This window comes from Ornithodoros turicata, chromosome 1 (assembly GCF_037126465.1).
Source record: "Ornithodoros turicata isolate Travis chromosome 1, ASM3712646v1, whole genome shotgun sequence".
Taxonomy (NCBI): Eukaryota; Metazoa; Arthropoda; class Arachnida; order Ixodida; family Argasidae; genus Ornithodoros; species Ornithodoros turicata.
In genome coordinates, this window is record NC_088201.1 from 43231207 (window position 1) to 43254587 (window position 23381).

The following is a 23381-nucleotide window of genomic DNA, read 5'->3' on the forward strand; positions in this document are numbered from 1 at the left end:
ATGAGGACAATCTGGTGTGTATAATCTTCTCGAGCGCGTTTGACAAGACGGTAAGCCACGGATAGCGGTCGATAGTTAGAAAATTCATTCACGTCTCCCCCTTTGCGCAGGACTGACACTTTTGCAATCTGCACCTTTCCGGGAAAGGCACCAATAGTGAGTTGTAGATTAAATATGTAAGTTAAAGAATGCCGTACACAATCATACACTACAATGTCGTACAAAACATGTCTCACGGGTGCAATCTGCATACAGAAGAAGTCCAGGGGCTTAGAAAGATTTAGCGCCAAGAATGCCGTACTATCTCAGTATCATCAACAGGATTGAAAAAGCCAGATTGGCTACAATTATACGTTAAGTAATCGCAAACGTTATACGCTTCAAAACCACCATGATCAGAAAACAAATTCACAAAGTATGTGTTGAAGCCTTAAGCCATGTCAATTCCTCGTAAAACCTCCCGGTTTACATGAACTTCATCAGGCAATGGCGACTTAGTATTTCTATTTAAAAGGTTGTTCAGGTTCTGCCAAGCAACATTCGAGTTTCCACTCATGAGGTTAATGTAATAGTCTCTCTTAGCTTCCTTTATCTTTTTCGTGACCCAGTTTCCAGATTGTTTGAGTTCTAAAGTTTCCCTATCCTTTGGTACAATTTATTCAAATGACGGAATATTTTTGGGTACTCGACTGTCATTCATGGTTTCCTAAAATTCCTGGAGAATGAAAAAATTGTCACCAACTTAACGCAAATAACAATTTATTTAGACGTTTCGTCTCCTATGCGGGAGACATCATCAGTGCAAGTCTAGGGACGGGAATGAGGAGCACTAAAACCGGTGTTGCTATTTACGGGTTTTCCGAGGCCAGAGTACAGTCCAGGAAGTGGGCCACGGTTGGCATTACATGCTGTTGGCTCCCTTTGTATGTGCCACGATTCGAGGAATTTTCTGGGTCCCCACCGCTGTTCACGTGCCAAGGTGACGGCACCCTTGTAGTCGAACACGTGTCCCGTTGTCCAGCAATGATCCACGAGTTCAGTCTTTGACCTAGTTGCGTTGGTCGCCTTTTCAACGTCTCGTCTGTGTTCTTTAATGCGGATGTCCCGTTTCCTGCCTGTCTCACCTACGTACGTGGCATTGCACTCCAAACAACATAGCCTATAAACAACACCGCTTTCGCTTCCAGGTGGGGTGGGATCTTTTGGCCTTGAAATGATGTGTCGAAGTTTCATATGGGGTTTGAAACAAGTCTTTATCCCCAAAGGTAGTAGAATGCGCCGAATACGCTCCGAAACCCCTTTGACGTAGGGAATTGAGATGGTCCCATTATGTGTGGAAGGCTCTTTTGGCTGCCTGTCTTCTCTACGCCTGCGCGTGTCGTCGATAAACTTCTGGGGATAACCTCGTTTCCTAAGCAGTTCATTGACGGTGGTCTCTTCTGAAGATTGAAGTTGAGAGTCGGAGGCGAGACGCTCAGCACGATCCAACAAGGTTCTGACGACGGCTCGCTTGTGTTCGGTAGGGTGGTGGGAATTAAAGTCCAGGAAGTTGCCAGTGTCGCAGGCCTTACGGTAGACCGTTGTTTTGATTTGTCCTACTTGGTCGTGATGTACATTTCACGGCGCTTTCCCGTCACCGACTCTCGTATGTCCGTTCGTGTTTGCGCTATACAGCCAGTTGTGTGTTCTACTTGTTGACGTATCTATTCATTTTGCTTAATTTATTTAAGCGTGTGTCTCGGTATGAAACCCTTTAGTTGAGCGTCAGGAGTTGTCATGGTGTTGTTTCTACGTTTCCTCCTTTCTTGCTGCTGTTTTCGTGTTCATCATGCTAATTCACCAACTACCTCGACTTTATCCATATTAATATTGCGTACCCCGTATGCCCTGTTAATCATGTTCGGATTACGACTCACATTAAGATGCCCTCAGCAAAACAGGTGATGTTGCTGTCCATCTGTTCATATTCATAGAGCACACCGGCTCGAGAAGGAGCCTACGTCTATGGTTTTCCCTTCTACGTCTCCTTCTCTCTGTTTGCTCACGCGCGCAACATTTGCTTCGCCGTGGTTACGTTACAGGCATGAGAGCCGGTTCCCAATGTAATGTGCTAGCGCAATTACTTCTCCTGCTGTTACATCTTGTACATCCAAGGACATAATCGTGGATTTTCAACGTTACTGGCTTTCGTTGGTAGCTCGTAGCACGAATATTAGGCTAAATGTGGGTTTGCGTTCTTGCATTATTTCCAATGTACTTTGAAATGCCAGACTCACTGTATTGCGCTGTAATAACAGGAAGATTATAGTCAAGGTTCCACGTTGACGAAAGGATACGGGCGACTACAGTTATACAGGGTGTCCCAGAAAACGTGTGATTGAATTATAATAAAAAAAACTACGCTACGTAGAATCGTGCTATCAACGGTATTTGTTCTTACTAGGTGTTTGCCACCTCCTGATGTGAATGTCATGTAACTTAATTTTAATTATGTAAATGTTTGCGAACCCAACTCGGAAATTGCCAAGTAAAGGTCACTTTTTTACCACATCGATATGAAGAGCGTGCCGAATTTACTCAAATACATGATAATTGACAGTGATATTAAGGAGCTATCCGAAAAAAAATAAAATAAAATAGCGGAACATCATGCTCTTCGGAGCACCCGAGTATAACGCGCGACGACTTTTTGAGCGCAATCGTTGCTAGTCCGACGAAAGGAGGTCGCAAACCCAGCCCACAAAGTGATAGTAGAAAAAGTGACAGTTCCTGAAATTGTGAGAGGGGATGCATGATCCCAGCGGAAGCCTGATGTGATAAGCCTTGTCTGTGTTATTTCTTTGTACGATGCAGGTGTGGGCTGGGTTTCCAACCTCCTTTCGTCGGTAGGCAGCGATTGCGCTCAAAAAGTCGCCGCGCGTTATACTCGGGCGCTCCGAAGAGCATGATGTTCGGCTATTTTATCCGATGGGATAGCTCCTTAATATCCCTGTCAATTATCATTAATTTGAGTAAATTCGGCATTCACATTGGTGGGGTGAAAAAGTAACCTTTACTTGGCAAATTTCCGAGTTCAGTTCGCAAAAATTTACATAATTAAACTTACGTTACATGACATTCACATCATTAGGTGGCAAAAACCTAGTAAGAACAAATGCCGTTGACTGCATGATTCTGGGTGGTGTAGTGTTTTTAAAATTATTATTATTATAATTCAATGACACGTTTTCTGGGAAAACCTGTATTATACGAAACTAAAAGTACCCGCGGCATGGCCGGGCGGGTTAAGACGTCTCGCTCGTTGGTGGTAGTCATGGTCGTGTTGAAGACTGGGAGGCGGTGGGTTCGAATCCTACCACCGGCTGTGCTGTCTGAGGTTTTCCCTGAGTTTTCCGAAGACTTTCCAAACGAATGTCAGCACAGTTTCCCGTGAAGTTGGCCCTGGACGCATACTAATCCCCCTGTCCCCCACTCCTTCCTACTGTCCTCTGTCCATCTGTCCACATCTCTACGGCGCTCATAGCCAGAGTTGCTTCACGGCGCTAACGCGGAATCCATTTTTTCAATCAATAAAAAAAAAAAAACTTGCCGGGTAGATTCTCGGCCGATGCCGGACATAGTGTTATCGGCAGCATAGATGGGTTTCCGGATGCGACCGTCTCTTGAAACACATGTTTCTCATTTGTACAGACTTCTTCCCGTTCAAAGAGTTAATTTGTGAAGGAAAATTTGTGAAGGAAAGGTGTAGGGCACCAATAACGTTGGGATCACCCCAGGTCATAGTCACGATTTATTTGTTGTTGTTGGAATGAATACATCAAATAAACTCCCAAAAGTCGTTGCATAGCCTTAAGTTTGTGACAGTTACACCCGAAACATGGTATCGGATATGTACCGTACCGCAGCAGTCCGTAAGTTTTGCAAAAATCCACCAGCTTGATTTTACGGTATGTCTCACTCAAATGCCATGTCATGTACCATGCATCGCCAGGCATGCACACACTAAGCCTATATAGAGGCCTATACAGGGTGTCCCAGCTAAATGCGAACAGATTTCTTTTTTAATATATATATATATATATATATACTTGGTGAATGGGGTTCGGAGGACCGCGAATATATGTAGCTGAAATGAAAATTGAAACACAGACTACGAAGGTACGGGAAGTAAGAAAAAAGGGATAATTTATTTACATTTAAGATACTTGGAATGCTAAAAGGGTTGTCGACGTTTCGACAGTGGCACTGTCTTCGTCAGGACTAAAGATGCGTAGCTGATTACACATTTCTTAAATAGGTTTGCTACATGACGTCATAATCGGTACGGGCACGCCACAGGCGTTTGTCAGTGAGTCAGATTCGGGAATATTCCAGAAGGTCAAGTCCGGGTGGTGATGTTATTCGCCGTAGGTCACTGTCCGCTTTCGGGAAAATTCCGGGCAGGGTGAGTGCTGCTTCAAACTTTGCTGGCGGTCGTCAATGGGTCACGTTCGAGAATGTTGACTTGTGAGGTTCAAGTGTGATGGCATCGTCCTTGGGGGAGTGACTTTGTCCAGGTTGGGCCACCCATCCAGCTGAAAAGGAATTGGAAAAAAGTGCCTTATCTACGAGGTTAGACTTCTAATTGTTGATAGCATGCCGGGGTCTTCGTTAATGGTCGATTGGAATTTGTAGATTAGGTAGGATTCGCGCTGCTCTCGGGAGCGGTCAGAGCTGAAGTTTGGCTGAAGAATAAAGATTGATACATCGTTAATAGAATGTCCTGGCTGCTTGCAATGGCGGGAAACCGGAAGATTAGGTTTTTTGGTGACATCCGATCGGTGGTTGTTGAATCTGACTCTGAAAGAAGTTTTTGTCTGACCCACATATTGTGCTTGACATGCGTTACATTGGATTGCATAGATGACGTTCGAGGAATTGCAATCTAGGTCCGCAATGATCTTGGCGGTAAAATTAGAGTTTGTACTTTTGACTTCCTGCGTGGTCTGCATTAGTTTGCAAATCTGACAACGTCGGCCATTACATGGGTGACAACCAATCGAAGGGTTTATCGTACTGTTTACTTTAGAGCGGACCAAGTTATCCTGCAGATTACGTGTACGTCTGTAAGCGACACGTGGTGCATAGGTGGGGAGTAACGCGTTACAAAGTAGTGCGTTACCGGTAACGCGTTACATTCGAGTAGTGAAATATGGTAACGCATTACATTTGGGAGAAAAGTAATGAGTAACGTAACGTCATTACATTTTTAATAACTAACGCGTAACGGCGTTATGCGTTACTGCGTGTTCGGGAACATTGCTTCATCGTCTAAACCTGAATGCTTGAGCGAGGACCGTGCCTGCAGAATCCGGGAAAATCCCCGATTTTTGCTATTCATCTTCAACAATGAGAAGAAGGTCACATCGACACCCACGAAGAACGCAAAAGAAGGGTTATTGACCTACCCTGGTTGAGATGTCACCTTTGTTTACCACCTCTGTTTTTCACTCCCTCTGGTATTTTTCGGACGAATGGGGGGGGGGGGGCAAAAGTGGCAGAAAAATAGCCTCTACCTGAACAAGTAACAAAGTACCAAGGGATTGGCTGTTTGGATTTGTACTGTGTGAGATAAAAGGTCACCTCTTTATCAACCTTGACAAGGGGAACTCACTGGTCATTAGGCGTCCTCTCAGCCCAATGGGCGAAGCTCACAGATGAAAATTTTGAACATCAACTACTTCTGCGTTGCAATAAATCGCACATGTAAGTTATGTTCATGCGTGACCCTTGTTTGTGCCCAACATTGCTTGTATTAATTTGCGGAATGCACTTATGTGACTCAACCAAAAATGGTACATATTATAAGCAAAACCTCATGAAGTAGTGCAAAAGTAACGGCATTACTGATCAGAAGTAACGGCGTTAGTAACGCGTTACCTACTACCGCAACAGTAACGAATAACGTAACGCGTTACCTTTTGAAAAAGTAGTGAGTAACGGTAGTGCACTACAAAATAAAAGTAACTTCCCCACCTATGCTCGTGGTGGTTCGGGAAAAATTTCCTTAGTGCGTTCGGACTGGAGGAGGATACTATGGTGGCGATTAAGTATGCTGTTAATGTTTGGGATATTTCCGGTGAATGTTACAGTTAAGTTTACCGAATTGGTTTTCGAGTTATTTTTCTTTTTTTCGAACAAGCTAATGCGATCTACTTTGCGAGCCCTGTTGAGAGCATCTTGCACCAGGTTCAGTGGATGTTGACGATCAACGAAAGTTTGTTGCAGCTGTTCTAAATTTTTTTCCACATCGCCATCATTTGAGCATATTTTCCTGTATCTAAGGGCTTGACTATAGGGGATGGCCAGTTTCGTGTGCCGCGGATGGCAGCTTTGAAATGATAAGTATTGTTGAGAATCGGTTGGGGGGGGGGGGGCTTACGGAACAGATCAGTTGTTAAACCACCATTAGTGAATTTAACCTGAACCTCTAGGAAGTTAACAATGGTGGTTGAATAAGAATGAGTGAAGTTAATGGAGGGGTGGAAGTTGTTGAAGGTGCGTATAAAATCTAACAGGCTGTCTTCCGAGTGTGGCCAGATCATAAATATGTCGTCCAGGTAACGTTTGTAGAGAGTAGGTTTTAGCTCGCACTGGCTCAAGAAATTTTCTTCCAAACTGCCCATGAATATATTTGCGTAACTGGGTGCCATCTTAGTGCCCATAGCTGTGCCGCTGATTTGTAGATATTGTCTGCCATTAAATTCGAAGTTATTGTTCCTCAGTATCAGTTTCAGTAGAGCAGATAGAACAGTCGAATCACAAGGGGAATCGGAGTACTTTGAAAAAGCCGTTTCTGCTGCGGTGATCCCATCTTCGTGTGGGATATTGGTGTATAAGGATGACACGTCTGTAGCGTAACTAGGAGACTAGAAGCAGGTGGCTGACATTGGTTTAGTACTTGGAGGAAGTGATTAGTGTCCTTAATATACGAAGGGAGTTGTGGGGGTATGTCTTTAAGGAGATAGTCTACAAAGCTAGAGAGATTTTCTGTGGCTGTTCCATTACAAGAAACGATTGGGCGTCCGGGATTTCCCGGTTTGTGAATTTTCGGGAGCATGTAGAACCTCCCTGGTTTTGCGTTACGTGGGAGAAGGTAATCATATAATGCCGAATCGATTTTCTTTGTTGCGTTTAGTGTCTTTAAATTTTTGGTTATGTCAGTAACAATTTGTTCCGTACGATCACCGTCCAGTGGCTTGTAAAAAGTAGCACAAGCCAATTGTCGGAGTCCCTCATCGATGTAATTTTGCATATCCATTACAACAATTGCACCACCTTTATCTGCTCTTTTGATTATTATGTCCTTCGATTGTTTGAGATCGGAAAGACTACGATGCTCCGCTGGGGTAAGATTCGGTTTAGGTTTGCGAGAAGAAGAATTGTATGCTGTTATAATATCTTTCTGCACTGCCTTTATGTAGATATCTAGGGCTTTCTGGCGATTAGGTTCCGGTGTGAAATCGGACGGTGGCCTAAAATGATTGGGGGTTTGATCCTGTTTATCATAAAAGTACTCTTTAAGGCGCATTCGTCGAGCGAAGTTGTCTAAATCGAGATGAAGTTGATATTCGTTTGCCTTATTATTGTTAGGGCAGAATGAAAGGCCCCGGCTAAGCAGCGAGACTTCGGAGTCTGTGAGTGAGTGATGAGACGACAAATTAACGACGCTCTGTGATGCAGTGCTGGTGGTGATGGTGTGAAATGAGGAATTTTGATTATCACGAGTGCTATCTTGGGCTTCACTTTGGGAATTTAATGAGGGAGTATTTACAGTACTGCTTGATTTAAGTTGGATATCACATTCACACAGAAGGCCTGGGTCTATCTGGTCCCTAGCGAGTTTTTTACGTTTGGTATTACGTACTTCGATCTCTTTGTCTGTTGTAAATTGCAGCAATTCCGACTTGTGCGCATCGCTAAGGGTGACATTTTCGCGGATGGTTTGAACTTTGAAGTTCAAACCTATAAAAGCTATATATATATATCACATTTTTCGAGATCAAGTCAGTTGCAATACAGCATATGCTGAAGAGCACTCCTTAACAGGGCACCAGCAATCTCCTGAGGCAATGTCCTAATTAACTTTCAATAATTAATTTTTTAATTATAAAAGCTATGAAGTTGTCCCAATGAGAACATCTGGTCCCTTCGGTCACCTGATAACGTAGCCGTTTTCAGAACAAAAATCCGTTCGATAGATCGTCCGCAAAAAATTCGTGAAGGAACACCATTTTTTCTTTATTTTGTTCATTGCGCATCTCCAGAGACGCGTCTTCCCTTCACTCCCAATGTGATAGGGGGAAGGAGCACAGTGCCGCCTCATGCGTCGAGGATGAGCTTTAACTTGCGGAAACAAAACAAAAACAAATGTATCGGGTGATGCAATCGCAGCTGCCCTGATCTTGGGTTGCATTTTCTGTTTTCTTTTAATCTTTTTCCAGGACGCAACAGGCGATAGTGTGCTCTTTCGCCCTCTCACATTGGGGGTGAAGGAAAGACGCGTCTCCAAAGATGCGCAATGAGCAAAATAAAGAAAAAAATTGTGTTTCTTCATGAATTTTTTGCGGAGACGATCTATCGAACGAATTTTTGTTCTGAGAACGGCTACGGTATCAGGTGACCGAAGGGACCAGATGTTCTCTTTGGGACAACTTCGTAGCTTTTATAATTAAAAAAAGTTAATTATAGAAAGTTAATTAGGGCATTGCCTTAGGAGTTTACTGGTGCCCTCTTAAAGGAGCATGGATAGGGAATTTGAATGGCTGAAAACCGTTTTTAATTTGCCAAGCAGTGTGTAAAAATCATTCTCGTAAAATATTTCGGCTGAACAATGTTTTGTTACAGCGCAATTCGAGTTATAAAATCGCTTCCGTGGCGGGAGGCTAGCGCGCTCCAGCCACAAGCCACTCCCCATTGACTGTGACGTCAAACGTTAAACGTGCTCTCATTCGCTACGGAAAATTCGTCTGCTTCGGACACGGCATGCTCGTTGTTGACAACAGTTCATTATGTTCTGTTGGTTTGAGGCATAAAACAGAGGTGCAAACGAACAATAAAACATTACGCTCATAATGGTAACGCGATCGTGTGTCGTATAGTCATTGTTTTTGTTTATTATACACGTCTCCAACTAACGAAAAGTGCCAGCGTCTCACATGAGGCGATACGCAGGGTGGCGGTTCGTGCTGTTCGCGAAGCGATGCAACATGACGCGACTCACCTCGTATTCGTTTCTGGAAAACAAGACAAACAAAGTGCGTTCTTTCTGTTTGCAACTTATTGAACTAGTTCAACGATCGCAACTTCCCCTCGCACTGCACCTGCACGTCCCCATTCCCTTTTGGAGGAGTGCTGACCTGAATCCTCACGCAAGTTCCCGATTTCGTTGCACTGCGTGTCTTCACCGTGCAACCGAAAAGAATCGACTGGCAGCAGGCTGATCATACGACCAATGTTTCCGACGCCATGTTCTGTTAAAAAAAAAGAAAAAGAAAGGTAGCCATTTCTGATGCGCATGCGTCTCTCGGCAGAACAACGCCCTTGAGTCCGCCATCTTTGAGTGGAAAACATCGCCATGGACCCACCTGCGGGCGACTGTCATGTTCATTGTGGGGAGATAATCGGTTTCAAGGTTACGCGGACGTTTGGGGTCTGGTAATGAGTACAATGCGCTTTCACTTTTTCCGCATTCTTCTTCCAATCTTTTCTTGCTACTTTCCCACGCAACGTACGTGCCAGTTGGTAAAGCGTCACCATTATTGGGGGGAAAGACACGACGTTCGACATTCCGCCGCCAGGGGCGACGCGAATATGGAAAAGGTCCATTGTCGGTGTCAGATCGCAGCCGACGTAACTTGCGAGCCCTAGGAGTGGACGCAACGTACAACGTCACATCGTGACGGAGGTGCCCGTCATTTCTCACGTGTCTTCCACGGGAGTAGGAGAGAGCTCTCCGCACTCTTGAGAATCAGTCGACTGCTGCGCGCGATATTTTTCTGCTACGCTCATATTTCTTGCGTGAAAACGTTATTTAGTGATCGGACATTACATCACGATCAGAAACTTTTTTTTCTTCTCGGTCTTAGACTGCTCCTTTAAGGAGTGCCCTTCAGCATATACTATATTGCAACTGACTCCATCTGGAAAAAAGTGATATATATATATATTAAAAATCTGTTCGCATTTAGCTGGGACAGCCTGTATATCCTGTCCACGGGAGAGGATCGCTAGCAAGAAACCACACAAAACAGTACATAACAGTAACAAATAACGTTATCCAGCACTTGCATGTCTTTGAAAGCGTACCGTTCATCATCTACACACACTGCCGTAGTGCACAAAGCGTAGAACTCACGGGGCACGTATATTCGCAATGTTCGAACAACGAACAGAGGCGTCGAAAGATTTCTCCAAGCATATCGGCTCCTCGGCCACCGTGTTCCGCTGTGTTTGGCCCACTTGGGGACTCGCAACTTCTGGTCCTGTTTGCCTTTCTTGCGTAGAAACGCTATCCACCTTCGGCGAAATTGAATGAATTTTCGCCGCCTCGTCGAGTCAAAGGCTTTGGTCACCCCCTGGCATTTCGCACGAACTTAACCAGCTAGAGATGTTTCAAAATATACTGTTTTGGAACAGCATGTCTGTGTGAGGTAAGAGTCGAAATATACAACATGCGTTTGCACAAACGCAGTTGTTAACGGTCTCTCTCCGTTTCATCTGCATTTTATCTCCGGATATGCGCTCATAATGCCTGCGAACAGGTGTGAAAGCATGAAGAGTGGGAACGCCTGGCACGCACGAATGCATGCCTCACACACCAATTACATACCTCACAAACGACTGAAATCCTGAAGGCGAAGCGCGAATTGCTTCAGATGCTAACATCCCCACGCTTCGACGTTTCAAAACAGACGGACTATAATCTGCTTGCGGTTGGGAAATACGTGCGGTGCACGTAATGTGACGGTGATTGCAAGAGTAATAGCTTCAAGTAGGAACGGCAATACGGAGCTAGCACGACACTTCTACCTCAAGGGAATTATTCACAAGCATTCGATATCACGGTGGAAGAGGTGTCGGCGCAGCGCATGTCAAGGGAGACGTGCCACACCTTGCTCTCCTTGTCGACATCAGCGTGCTCCGAGAACACCAGAAAAACTATCCGGTTTTCCTGCTGTAACATCAAGAATCCTTATGTTTATTCACCCTAACCCAGTGTTTCTCAACCGGGGTTCCACGAGCCTTCTCCTGAGGTTCCGCGAACAGGATACTGTCCATGGTGCAGAATAAAGTTTGAGTTCGAGGGACACCGGGGAATGACGAGACGACACAAAAGCTAGCCGCCATGCTTTCAATTCTCTCAGAATACTGTTGAGCACCTGCGAGCGTAACTTGACCGCTTACCAAAGGCTCGCACTCGGACAGCCTTCTTATCGGACCGTGCTGGCCATTTGATCGTTGGCGTTGGGATTGACACAGGGGTGGGCAGTAATAGTAATACTTTGTATTATAATACTATTACTGTAATACTTTTGAGTATTTGTATTATGTATTATAATACTCATTTTTGAAATGTATTTGTATCTGTATTATAATACGCAGAATCGAAGTATTACATGTATTATTATACTTTTGAAGGTGTAATACCTTCCCAGAGGTCATATGTAAGACCTCCTAGGTGTCACCAGTGCACTTTATGAGTAATTTTTCGTGTCTCACAAACATCTGGACACCAACAAGGTCCCTATTATTCCTTTGCTTCAAACTATCCCAAAGGGAGTGACCTCAGTGCCAGAGGTTACTGGGGGCTTCCTCGAATTCCTTCCATTTCAGCGTCCGTAAAGATGAGTCATCGCATTGCAAGCCCTTTGTGGTATGAAAGAGTGCGTCCAGTTCAGGCACCCCTGTACGGGGTTCCACTATGGACAGTTACACACTTTTGAACGGCCCACATTTTATCGTCCAGGGTGGACGAAATGAAGACTCTTCCACACTGAGAGTAAGCTGTTCACTGTGATCGAATTGACCAGCGCTATCTCATCATATTCGGAAAAGGCATGCCCTATAGAGGACTACCCTTTGAGAATATGCTAAACATGTAAGCATCTGAAATAACACGTCATTGGAGAATGACTGGCTCGATAAGTAATGCGCAAATTATATAGATTTCTGATTTTCTATTCCTTTCTTTCTCCCCAAGTTACGTATCAATGTATTACTAGTATTACTCCTGTAATACACAGATGTATTAGTATTATGTATTATAATACCTCAGAATCAAAGTATTACGTATTAGTATTATAATACCGATTTCGAGGAAGTATTAGTATTATAATACAAAATATGGGTATTACTGCCCATCCCTGGATTGACATCAAGGTTGCAGGACCAGGTTGCCGCGGCTGATGGTCATTGCAAAGAATAAAGTCAGCAGCTATCGTCTTCATCGGTTGCCTGAACCCGCAACTCAACCGGACATTTTCTCCGCACCACGCTTTTGCTTTTGTCCTGTGTTTCGAATGTATTACAAGTACTTGGAATGTTGGAACTACTTCGGAGAAACGTCGAAGCTACTCTCCTGCCTACATGGACTTGGGATTTACAAGCATCAGTGGCAACCCACAATGCGTTATCTGCGGGGAAGTACTGTGAAACAGTTGAATGAATCCGGCAAACCTCAAGCTACATCTCGCGACGAAACAATACGCAATTAAAAAAGGCCCTGTACTCTTTGGCACGCTGCCAAACGCGTATGAAATGCGATAGCTTTGGGGACGCCGAACGATGGTCCCTGCCGGTCACCGTACATGCCATCCGTGCGACGCAATGGCAAGCCCGACCATAGGCTGGGATGGGCCTCGTGCGGTACATTTAATAAACTGTAATGAAACAATTAAATGATCAGTTATACAGAAGAAACATTTGCTACTTGCACGACATGTAGTTCGCCTCACCCACTTCTACACAGTTGTCTCAGTGTAGGTTCCTTGAGGTCGTGCTGCACGATCACGAATCAACGTACGCCTCAAAGTACAACTTTGGCACGTATTTCGAAATATGTTGCTAACAGATCGTTCTGGACAAAGTATTAAAAGCTACACGAGTCCAAACGAGTAGCAAAGCTGTTCAACTCACCTTCCTTCGTGCTTTCGTACACTCGTAAAATAAGCTGTATGTGGCTCGGTTTTCCGCTGTCTACTCAATTATTTCGCAAGTTATGAGCACCAATGCTGCAGTAAAACCCAATTCTTCGAAAGTGCACGCTGGCCCGTTGTTTCAGATCCAAAAACGGGTGAATTCGTCTTCCAAATAGCATCTCTGTCGAACACAACCACAACAAGAGAACGCCATATTGTACTCCCCTCGGACGAGATATGGTGACGTCACGGAGCTATGGAGCCTTCTCTATCTAGATGGTGTTGCACAGACACATCATCTCCGTCCTATGTGCCTATAGTAGCTTTCCGAAGGGCTACCGATCACGGACCCGTGATCTCGTTCCAAGCTGTGATATACCCTGCGTTTGCCCCCAACGTCGCGAAATCGGAAACAGTACGGTGGCAAAATCGTTTCGTGCGAGATGTCGTAGCTACGACCTATTTGTTTAGTTATTAAAATTAATTTGCATAAACATAAATGGGAATAGCATGCCTCTGCAGTAACGCTGTATGCTTCTCTGTTTACACAGATATCTTTTTTTTTTTTTTTTTGGTACCCACGAAGTAGAAGGCTATATATGGCAGATCATCGCGATGTCGTTCTTTCAGCACTTTTCTTTGAGCTTTTGCATAGGGGATGTATTGGAATCTCGGTGTGAGTTGAATGTGACGTACAAGACTGTTGGCACTCTAAAAAATAAAGAAATAAACATGGCGTGATGTTGCGCTCAAGCGCAAAAGCTATGAGGCGGAGATTTAGAACTGGCCTGAGTTGCTGGCCTTGACGTAGCAAATGGACGAAATTCGGTCAGCGAGTGGGCGAGAAATGTCAAGGAAGATCATCTCACCTTTTGCTGACTCATCTATTAAGTGGACAATGCGAAGAAATGCGATATAGCGTAGGAGAAGGATAGCAAAATATGGGGATATTGGCTCCGACATCTTCATATCTTCCAATGCACAGTCAAAGTGCTGCACGACTTTTTTTTTTTTTGATTGGGTGTTAGCGCCGCGAAGCAACTGTGGCTATGAGCGACGTACAGATGTGGACAGACGGAGAGAGGATAGCAGGAAGGATTGGGGGACAGGGGGAGGGCTGCACGACGTTTCAAGTGTTTCTACAGCATTTAATAATTATATGCTACCAAAGTGCGTGCCTTAGAGGGAAAAGCACGAAAATAAATCTTGAGTCGTACTACGTGATATGAGTAGCCCCTACAGCGGGGAGGTTCGGTATTTTTGAAGTATACAGTACATACCGAGCGGTCTTTAGTTGTTTACTAGAGAGGTCGTCATAAGTACTACTTCTCCCAGAACGCGCTCTCGTCTTTGAATAGCTCCATTGACGTGTGGCGATATCAAAAACTCCAGTTACACACACATCTTTAGTTGGGTACGCAAACGTCGTTCGCGCGTCATTACTTCCCCGCAACGGTATGCTATTCATACGCTTAAAACTCTGAGCAAACTCGGCGCAAGCTCTTCAGAGTTTGCTCAGTGTACAACGAAACCCTCGAAATGGGACAACTTTGGTTCCCATTCAAGTATTATAAAGATAAACTTGTGGTGGTGTTGAAATTTGTGCAACGACCCATCACATAATCATCCCGTGCGTAACGGTGGCGTCGTTCGATGGCACGTTCCGTTGATACCGGTTTGCATTTGTTCGCTAGTGGGACATTGCCTGCGTAATAGCGAAACATTTGATCCAAGTTTTGTCGGCGAATATTGGGGTCTTCGAGGTTCCATTTTGGTTCCAAATTGCCAACCCGTAAAGGAAGCTCCATGCGATGCACTGAAGCGCTGGTTCAAGCCCCCGACCTGGTGAGTTAACGTCACCATGCATTTTGCAAGTAACGCGTGAGTTGACTGGTCTGTACGGCTTCTCAAACACCGTACAGGAAGACAAGTTCGCAGAGTTGTTGCGGATGCAAATCTTGCTGTCGCGAGACTCTTCCTTCGATGCACGCAGCTGCTGAGAAAATTGGCCAGTGGCACGCAGGCAAGGAATATCGTGAAAAACACGCGGTAGTCAACAAGCACAGGGGGTGATATTAGTTTCATGATAGGCAAGCCTGAGCAATGGGCATGACACGTAAACAACACAAACACGAGGGCTCTCGTGTTTGTGTTGTTTACGTGTCTTGCCCATTGCTCAGGCTTGCCTATCATGGAGTTTATCCACCAGCTAGCCTGCATTTACGCCATTCTATCTAGCGATATTAGTTGATTTCTTTTGCCTCCTAAGAGGTTGGTACTAAATGTAAAGCATATATCAACAACCTACTGCCGTGTGATGCCCGCATTGAAAATCGAAGAGCGCGTGAGCTTCATTGCCGACACTGCTCTTCATTGGAGAGCTATGCGTGCGTTGTGTGTGATGCTCTTATATGCAGATTTGTGACTGAATTTCGTGAAGTTCCTTTAAAGTTCCCATCTTTTCAGCTCGACTTGCTGAGTAAGCTACACTTGGGTGCCCAAGTGTGGGGTTCCTCTATACACTTCAGCATGAACTTCGCGTGGTCCAAATATAGGACTCAAAATCTGTTACTTAGCATGCACCGCATCCTTATGCCCTCCGAGGATGTCATTACGGCGTTGGCCTCGAGTTCCGTGTACAGATCGCCGTGCGTTATTGGTTGCGTGTCCGCTGCACTACAAATATAGCTTCATGCTAGAGCTCCGTGTCTTAACGGGGGCGGATCGTGCTGGAGCTGAATCGCGGCCTCTTTCGCCTTGTTGCTTGAATACTGCCTTCTTCCCATTATGCGTTGTCACACTCCTGATATCTCTTCGCAGTATGTGCTCCCTCCCCCCTAGCCAGAGCTTTGCTTTGCTCTATTCTTCCTTGCCCTCAAGAACACCTGATACCAGTGCAACCCACTGGTTCTTGCCCTTCCGTTTTATTATCATCTGTGACCTCCGACCCAGAAGAACATGACACAACGAAATCTTGCCGAAATAGGTGTTCCTTAAAGCCCAATTTTTCTTTCCGTACGTACGGAATATTTTAGTTGTCTGCGGTATGAGAGAGGGTCCAGCGTGACAAAATGAAAATAACAAGAACATGAGACAGCGCTACTCGCCCGCCTCCTCAAAGGGAACTGCAGTTGTCGCCGTGAAGTTATCTATCTTGGAATGACACAGCAGCGCGTTCGTCGCCGACGTCCTGGACAGACACCGTTCTGGCGAGAACTAGGTTCACTCGGATTACTCTTAATCGGATCTGCAGTCACACATCATTGTTTGCACAATTTGCTCTTCAAGCTGTTTGCATTGTCCACGTGAAACTACAGAATTGCTTTTGCGTAAAGAGCTTCCAGTCGCACAGAACGTCCGCGCCAGAACGGTGTCTGTGCAGGACGTCGGCGACGAACGCGCTAGTGTGTCATTTTCGGGTTCTACTGTGTCATGTCAGATAACCTCCGAGGGGGGGGGGGGGGGTCCGTAGCACTCTCTCATTTACTTGCTATTTTGGTTTGGCCATACTGACCCTCTCTACCGCAGCTTACCCAAATCTTCCGTACGTACGGAAGGACAAATTGGACTCGGGGCTTTAAACTCAAGGTTTATTCTGCACTATGAAAGTTCGCCAGCTAACCGCCATCCTTTCAATCTTTTGTGTGTGTGTGTGCGCGTGCGTCTTCGCCTTGATAGCTATAGTTATCTTCTGCCGTAGTGCTTGCACCAGATTTCGCATTGCTGGCGAACATGTGCGCTGGGGCCAGTATCCTAGCACATTCACAGCGTATGCCCCTTCTCCTCTTTTCATTATCGAACTGTACGTGTTCTTCTTGGGGAGCTTTCTAAACGAATTCGTATGTGAAGGAGGCGTGAACGGCTGAATGCTTTCGCACTTTGGTATACAGGGTGGTCCAACAACCATGATAGAAATTCATAGCAAAAAACGTAGGCCCCGGAGAGACATGCGGTCAAGGGATTTTTTCCTGCCAATAACTTTTGCCAGATATTGGTAACATTTTTATTTCATTTCAATTGACGGAAAGTTAATTTCTTGAATTGAACTCTGAAATTTCCCAAGGCAACCTAACGTTTTCTTTGCGGAAATGGGTTCTCCGTCGTCATTTTACTCAGTATAGCACATAATTTATATACCACGATTTTTTTTGCACGCTCAACAAATCTGCGAACTTGTCTACTTCAACGGCGTTTGAGAAGCCGTACAGAGCAGACAGCTCACGGGTTTGTTGCAAAATACATGGTGAGCTTGCGTTAACTCATCAGGTCGAGGGCTTCAACCACGCTTCAGTGTATTGCGTGAAGCCTCCTTTACGGGTTGGAAATTGGCAACCTTGATGGTACCTCAAAGATCCCAATATTCGCCAACGAAACTTGCACGAAATGTTTCCCTATGACACAGGCAATGTCCCACTAGCGAACGAATGCAAAGCGGTATCAACAGAACGTGATGCACGTGCTTTTCTAATCCTGATACATGGCTTCTATGGTAGCAGTATCAGGTGAAGCCTGCTTTATGTTTTATTGAAATAAGGGTGAGTAGGCAAGCGAGCTGGTGAAGGTTCGACGAAGGCATACCTTGAGCTTGAGGGAACGATAACACACGAAGAAGTAGACAAGACGAGGCGTCCCGGATTGCTGAGCATGTCCGACATTGTACTCACATGGGTGCCCGGTCACCTTGGCCTTTCACTCAGTCAGACAGGGGACAGCCTGGCCAAGATTTCCCTAGCGAGAACAAAGATACAATTACACTGGCTCAACGTAACAAAAGAACAATTTACTTCAACAGACGTTTCGTCCCCGTGTATCGCTTATCTCGCTATGCCTAGTCCCGGCTTGTGGAATATTTTTGCATTGAAGATTTTCCTGTCTGGACAGATCATTGAGGTCTTGCCTACATTTGATGATATCACCGGAGCCATATATCGACGGTTCCTGACGTTATCTTGGCATCGTACTCCTCGCCCTGGCTACGAACATCTGTCCTTCCCCTGGCAGCCGGACTGTTGTGACTCCCGACGGTGTGTCTGATCTTCGGTGCCTTGCCCCTTCAGTCGGTTTTTATTTGCGTCGTGCAGGAACTCGCCCGTGGCCAACGTGCACCCACTGCGGGCAGACTGAAACAGTGGAGCATTTCACCCTACACTGTGGCGTTTGTGATCGGCTTCGTCAAAGTTGTCTAGTCGTACCTCTTCATGATGGGCGTTCATTTTACACTAACTTCGCTATTATCATTTGGGGAAGGTGGAGTCGTTCCGTGGCATCTTTCATCACATCTTGTGTCCATCGTTCTCATCGCTTCTAGGTAGCATAGTCCATATGTAACGCCCTATGCACTATCTTCCTTTTCTCCTTTTTTTTCTTTTTGTATTCCACTGCTCTTTCTCACACACTGCACTACCTCTCTGTTAACACAAATTCATCATCCGCATCAGTGATAGGGGTGGTGGAGAAAGGGATCGCCGTTGTAGGCCTCACAGAGGTGGGCAACGTCACGACTGACGTCCTGGGGGAATGTGCGTCCTGGGCAGACTTCTAAGGGAACTGTGCCAACATATATCTGAAAGCGTCCGACGAAAGCCGTCATCAATCATAGCTAATAGCTTAGCCTTGGCCAATCTCCCTTGGTGGATAATGGCAAGCGTCTGAAGTGGAAGAAGAAGAAGTACAGACAAGATGCAGTTTGGACCTGGAAGCAGGAGGACCTCGGCCTGGATCAGCCGTCGTCATTCTATTAATCTCTTTGTTTGCCTACTCATCCTTACATCACCATCTTTGTACTGGCGCGGCCGACAGGATCATGATGGTCAGGACCGTCAACGATTGGAGTCTGCTGGTGTCGCCTTGTGGCCCGACAGACTTCGAAATAAACCCCTCTGGCTCCTTCTACGTTGCATTCTACTCCGGGAACCTCGACGTGATATTGCGGCAAAGTCTGTCTTGGTACCTGCGTGCAGCTGGTGCAAGTTAACTTCAAGATGTCCGGGCAGGATGTCTTCCCGAGCTCTTCAAGACAGAAGACAGAACAATGCTGTTGCTGTGGCCGCAAGGGAACGAAGCGTAGTTTTGGACAGAGCCCGCAGGGGAGACGATGGGCAAGACTGCATGCAATCTTGCATATCACCCAATACCCAATACCGATTGCAAATCGAAAGGAGAAGCAACTGCAGCAGAAACTCTGTGTGAGGTTGGAGTAATTGAGGTTAGTGACGAGGACACGCATAGATATGAAGACGGTGATGTGACGCTGACGGCAAGGCAAACAGGCAAGGCTAGTACAGAGAGATAAGCAATTAGCGGTTGAGTTGTTAAGGAATGAGGTTGGCGGTAGAGCCGGTGAAGTTGGAGGGAGTGGTGCTGTGTCGGTCAAGAAGGGTCGAAGGATTGCTGAGCCCTCGGAAAGTCAAAGGAGTATTATCCCATGTTTTGTAGGAGAAAGTGTAGAGGGTGTCCTAGAAACCACGGAAGAAGGGTAGGGGTTCGAGCGTCGTTTCAAGTCGGGGCCGTATAAGCAGGAGTACGACCCGTATAATAAAGACAGGCACATCTTGCAGAACGCTGACCGCAAGCGTCGCGTAACTGCGCCTCCAGAAATCATGGTCGGGAAAACCTATGCTCTAATTTTCATTTATGTCTGCCCTCATTACACTGTAAAAAACGAGGGGTCGCCCGTCACTGCTGAGAGCAGTGCGTGAAAGAACATCTTTGCGCATGGAGAGATCCACTTGTCTTCAGCTGGAGGGCAGCCCGAAGAAGAGGTCAACGCAGGAAAGAGAAGAGGCTAGAAGGTTTTACGAAGAAGCGGCCCAGTCCGCTCATTCAGGCGCATTTTCCAGTCCGGTTTATATCGACGGCCAGTCTGAGAAACCTTCTGCAGAGCCGTTTTGTACCAAAGGAAACTTTCAGACCTCTACTATATTCGACTATGACGCCGTCTCTTACTACGACTTTGGCGACGAACAGCGGGATGGTGAACATCAATGCCTACCCCAGTCCGTCAGCATAGAGGCTTTGATCGGTACAAGTTATTTAAACTCAGGAAATGTACCTGGCAATTCATTGATCGAGTCTGAACAGTCAGATGTCGCGCAAGTTCAAGTTGTTGGTGAGGAGTGTGCTCACGAAGGCACAGCTGATGCTAAGCAGATGCACAGGACCATAGCGGAGAAGGAAGCAGCGGAACAACCCTTGGGATGGATTAGTCTGCGTGTCACTTCGACAGGTGTACTAGTGGCATAAAACGTTCTAACGTGGCAACGTGGCATAAAAAGTTGAGTGCCATGTTTGATTGATGCAATTCGGTCTAGTCGTAGTCACACTTCGACGATGCCGGACATAATCTCTGGAATCAAACGGCTCATATACGGAAATCGGCGTGTTTGGATCGATAAAATGACTGTAGAATCGAACATTCTCATGACTCGGCGCACCATGTCATTCACGACATCCCGCAGCACCACGACGTAAGGTACCAAAACAACATAACCCGACCTCAAGAACTAGATGCTTGGAGACGCTTCTGACGGTGCTATGAAGTCGAGTGAGATTATTTTTGAAACGGGCAACATTTCCTTGAGTGTGAGGAGAAAATATACGGGACAACACACGGGAATTAAGCATGACGAATGCTGTATCCAATACTTCAGAGACCAAGCGATCAAGCAAGGGGTGGTAACACATTACGTCACCAAGACCAGAGAAGTTCTTTGCAGCTCCAACGGTGGCCAAGCTCATGCTTATGGTCTTCAGGGACCATGGGCGTCCAACAGTGTAACATGACATGACCAAGGGGCTCACCGTGAGCAGTGCATCACACCGTGACCTGATTGAGAACCACCTGGAGCCCGCAATCAGGTCAAAGTGTCCTGATTTGCTCAGCTGTGGTGTGTTGCTGCAGCACGACAATGTGCCCCCTCCCCATAACGGCACGTACGTGAGGGGAGAAAATCAAAGGAGCATTTCGACTGCATTCAACACCATCTAGATAACACAAAACCTCTTTGTGCTTCCCTCTCTCTGCGTGTGACGTAACGCTATAGTTGCTCGAGCCTGATCCCGAGTCCGACGGTACGATGCATGCCGATGCAAGCGTTGTGCAACTTGCCGGTCATCTCTCCATGCTTCACTTTCGTGCGATTTTGGCCTGTACTTCGCGTAATAATAATAATTTGTCGCGTGACAGATACGTATGCTTTTGGAAAGCTCTATGTAGAGCAAGGCAGTGTCCGTTAACTGAAACGATGTTGGTGATTCAGTTCCACGTGGGCCAGTGCTGCGTTCCTTGCTGTCGAGGCCACTACGACATGGGCGCAAAGGTGCACGTGTTCACGTTTCCAAAGGATGAAGCTCTCAAAGAATCATAGCTGAAGGCGATTCCACGTGCAGATTTTATGTTCCACGGTATGTAAGTAAACTTGAAGCCAGCGCCACAGGAATGCGCTGTGGTATCTCGCTTACATGTTGATTGTAATACGGTCGTCCTCATTCTGTCGCAGGTCTGCGAACTGCATTTTCAGCAATCGGACTTGTCACTAAACTCACGCACAGTGATGGGGCCACTGGGGAGACGACTCAAGTCGAAAGCGATCGACTACGGCTGGTGCCAGGTGCTGTACTTTCAGTTTTTTCAAACTGCCCGGCCTACATGTCATCTATGCGTGCTCGTCGCGAACCATCGAAATCCAAACGCGCCAGGATAGAGAACATGACCCTTCAGAAAGCCCTAGAAAATTTGCCAGGAATCAGAATGGAAGAAGTGATGAAGAATTCAGTGTCTTCGTATGGCGACTTGAAAAGCAAGTTAGGAGGCATCTGCAACAGCAATTTTGGACAATGAGTGTGGCCGACAAGTGTGTGATGTTTCTCGACATTGAAAGCAATCCACCATCGCAAGGGTTTTATGTAACCATTTAAGTGCTCCGAAGGAGTAAAGTAGTATTTTTGACGTTCGGATAAATATAAACTTAGAAGTGCTTCATTCACCAGTTGGCTATTGTTCCTCAATGCATGCTATATTCCATTACGTTGGTTAGAACGTCGCCTTCAACAACAAGAGCCCGCCGTCGCTTGCTTAGGCACGCTCTGGCGACCGTCCAAGTACCAGAGGGAAGCAGCGGAGGGATAACTAGCGTGGCGTGACGGCGTGCATGACGAGGCCTTGTGTTATCTAGATGGTGTTCGTGCATTCCGCATCCGCCAAACACAGGGGACCTCACATCGAGTCAGTGGCGTAGCCGGGGGTGGGGGACGGGTTCTGGCCTTCAAAGCCCCCCCCCCCCCCCCCCCGGAAATCGTACCTTTGCTAGTGCGTTTCCAAGATGGAAACGAGGAAACGGATATACTCGCCCCTATGTAAAGTCCCCATAGAACCCCTCCCGAAATATTTTTCTGGCTACGCCACTGCACCGAGTGATCTTCATCCGTTCGGACCCCTCAAGGGTTCTCGGAGGAACGATGGTCGATATACAGACGATGACCTGTAAGCGGTGGTGCGTGCCTGGTTTCGGAAATATTCACAAGATTTTTTTCCCGCGGCATCTATGCGTTGGTGAAGCGTTGTCGAACGCGGTGGGGACTATGTTGAAAAACGATGAAGTGCTTTTTAAACTTTCGCTCCAAGGAGCAGTACTCTTTGACCCGTCAGTTGGCATGCGACAAAACGAGCGGAATGCAACGAGAGAGAACAGGCATGCGCAAGGCAAATGACGTTAAAGGGATCATAAAATGATGTTTGACAAGCCTACGACCATTTTCGATTTGTTAGCTGTGCTAAAGCATTCACCCTGAGAAGTATGAAGTTGAAAATCGATCGTTCAATTAGCGAAAATGCTCGATATAAACCGCGGCCGTGAACGGCGGCTGCTACGACCCGCCTGCGAAGCAAACTGTCCGTCGTGACGTCAGATACAGTGGATGTTCCCGATTGGCTGACGATCCTTTGCGAGCAAATTGCAAAATTTGCAAGCAAGCTTGCAAACTTCGGAGTGAAATATGTTTTAATTTCACCTGGAGCTGAGATCGTATGTAATCGTTGTAACAGAAGCCTACCGGAGGTGTAATGTAGCCGTTGATTGTCGGCATGGTTACCGGAGCACGTCTTCCCCTCTGAGCTCCTTTTTTTCCCGTCTGAAATGACTCTGTCGGTGGCCTTTTGGGAGCTGATGATGCGTACCAATCGATTCCTAGAGGCTGTGTGCATCG

General features: G+C 46.1%; 1 long non-coding RNA gene across 1 annotated transcript; it reads right to left on the bottom strand.

The window, feature by feature from the left end:
• Nucleotides 1-4168: 4168 nt before the first annotated feature.
• On the bottom strand, nt 4169-13338 carry LOC135398545 (uncharacterized). The gene is made up of 2 exons (XR_010424113.1): nt 13177-13338; nt 4169-4574 (listed from the first exon to the last, which is right to left on the bottom strand). It is a non-coding gene; the product is annotated as an uncharacterized LOC135398545 (long non-coding RNA).
• Nucleotides 13339-23381: the final 10043 nt, after the last annotated feature.